A 2506-nucleotide genomic window follows, 5' to 3' on the forward strand; every position below is an offset into this window, starting at 1 on the left:
GCCCCCTCCTGGGGGCCACCCGGGCACCGGCCCGCCCCGCCCCGGCCCTCCCTCTGTTTACTTTACTCGGCCAATAACCGGGCGGGTACTCCCCGCGCCGTCTTTCCATTAGACAGTCTCTTCATTACCCCCCGCCCCTAGAGCCAGGGATTCGTTCAAAGAGATAGAGGGCGGGACCTAATACGTCACCTCTTCCTGGTTGGTCTGCGGTGAGGTTCGGCCCTTACGTTCGAATTTCTGGGCCTTCGTAGGATACAGAACTGCCAATTAGGGCCGAGCCCTCTGCGGGGACAACGGAGGTGGGTCCTCTGGGTCACGCCTCAGAAGCCTGGTATTTGATTGGATGAAGAAGCGTCAGTCATTCTCAGCAGTGCACTCTTATTGGGTCACTAGATGTGGGTGTGGCCCGGGTCCCTTTGGCTCTCCTCCGCTTTTCCAGGGTTTGTAGGGAATGCCTTTGGTGTCCTGGGACTCTTGCTGGCCAACCTCTTGCAGGTTCAGGCCATGTGTCTGGCCGTATTCCTCTCGGTCGGCCCATCCTGGAGGGCGCACATCGGAAGCTGGGCGAAGCCCACAGCAGGCTGCTGCCTCTGGCCGGGCCGCTTCGGGCCCCCCCGCCCCACCCCGCCCCACCCCGCCCCACCTCACCCCGCCCCAACAGCCGGATGTTGTTATTTCTCTCCACCCACACAGCCTCGCCCGCCCTCGGCCTCGGCTGCCTTATTAGGCAGCGCTACCACCCCAAGACGGAGGGATGAGCTCACACCCATTATACAGGTGGGGAGGTGAGGTCCTGTTGCTGGCTCCAAGCCGAAGACCAGGGAGAAAACAAGGCTGAAGTTTTACAGCTAATCAACACTTTTTAGCTCAACATCCTACTCCCTCCACCCTCGCTTCACACACCAGGAAACAGAGACTTGCCCAAACTTGCGAGTAAGGCAGAGCCAGATTCAACTAGGCTTCTCTGCTCCCTACCGATCCATTCATCCAAAGGTACAGAGCACGCATTCTGTGCCGAGCACCAGGTGCTGGAGAATACAATGGTGCCAGCAAATTAGCCTATCTCTCTGCCTACCTGCTAGAAAAGGGATTACGGTGATAATCCTATAAATAAATAAATGGGATAATCTGAGAGAGAGTAGTAAGTGCTATTAAGACTTAGGGCAAAATATTGAGGGGAAATTGGAGCGGATTCAACCACACAAAGATCTGGGGGAACAGAGTCCAAGCAGAGACAACAGAAAGTGCAAAGTTCTGAGACTAGAGTAAGTTTAGTACGTTCAAGGAACAGGAAGAAGGCCTGTGTAGCTTCAGGGCCCAATGGTCTGAGATGAGATAAAGAAGCAAGGATTCGAGGTCGATCCTGGAAGGCTTTGTAAACCATGGCGAGGCGTTTGTTTGTTTCTCTTAGATGAAATATGGAGCTTTTGAAAGGATGGTTTATACTTGAAAAGATCACTCCGGCTAGTGGGCTTTTAGGGGGCCAAGAGCTAGCAGTTGGGAGGCTACAGAATTCAAGGAGAGGATAGGGGCTTGGATCAAGAAGATGGCAGTGGAGATGGAGAAAAACGCATGGATCAAGGATACTTTGGAGAATAAAAATAAGTACCTTGAAAGAGGAAAACCTGGTGGCCGGTAGGACAAAGGGCAGTTACCTCACCCAGTGAAGGCTGTTGTGTCCAAGCGAGACCTGAGAGTTAAGTGAGAATGTGTAGGTTTCAGAGGTAACTGTAGTGCAGAGGGAAAGAGCATCTAGATAGAGGGCCAGAGCATGTTCAAAATTTTGTAGAGGAAGGTGGTAAGGACTTCATGCATTTGGTGCCTGAGGGCAGAGCACTGAACTAGGGTTTCAGGTACACATTGGGGTGGGCATGGGGAGCAAGAAGTAAAGCCCAAGACTTGGAGGGACCTGGATCAGGGAGGTCCTTGGAAGCTAGACAAGGAGTTTGGATTTCATTGGAGGGTAGCGGGGAGCTGTCCAGGGTGTGTCAAGCCAGAGAGTAGTGTGATCAGATTTGCTTACTCTGAGCCACACTGTGAAGGTGTGCTATGGGCAGGGGTGAAGGGTCAGGAGAGAGGGACTTTGGCTGACTTGTAAAGATCTACTGTTTTGGTGCCCAGCCTCTGAACCCTCCCCTTTGGGAGGAAACCTATAAAATGCAGAGGCAGACCCTGCTTTCCACTAGGGAAATCAGAGGAAGCAGAATTTCCTCTCTAAGGTCCTTGGTAGCTGGAGCATATTTCCAATGCTTGCAAGCAGGTCTTTGAAATCCAAAGCAAGCGATTAACATAGACATCAGGGGGACCATTTAGGACCCATTAAGGTGGCAATGGAAGAAGAGGGGGAGGTAGTCAAACCAGGCCCTTCCTTGGGTAGAGGGCTTCAGCAAGTACCCAAGAGCAGTTCCTTGTCAGCCTAAGTTACCCAGAATTAGCTTCATTGTTTGCAGTCAAGTGTCCTGAGTCAGACAAATGGAAGGTCCTTTTAAAAGGAACCATTACAGAG

The sequence above is a fragment of the Camelus bactrianus genome, chromosome 22 (assembly GCF_048773025.1).
Source record: "Camelus bactrianus isolate YW-2024 breed Bactrian camel chromosome 22, ASM4877302v1, whole genome shotgun sequence".
NCBI lineage: Eukaryota > Metazoa > Chordata > Mammalia > Artiodactyla > Camelidae > Camelus > Camelus bactrianus.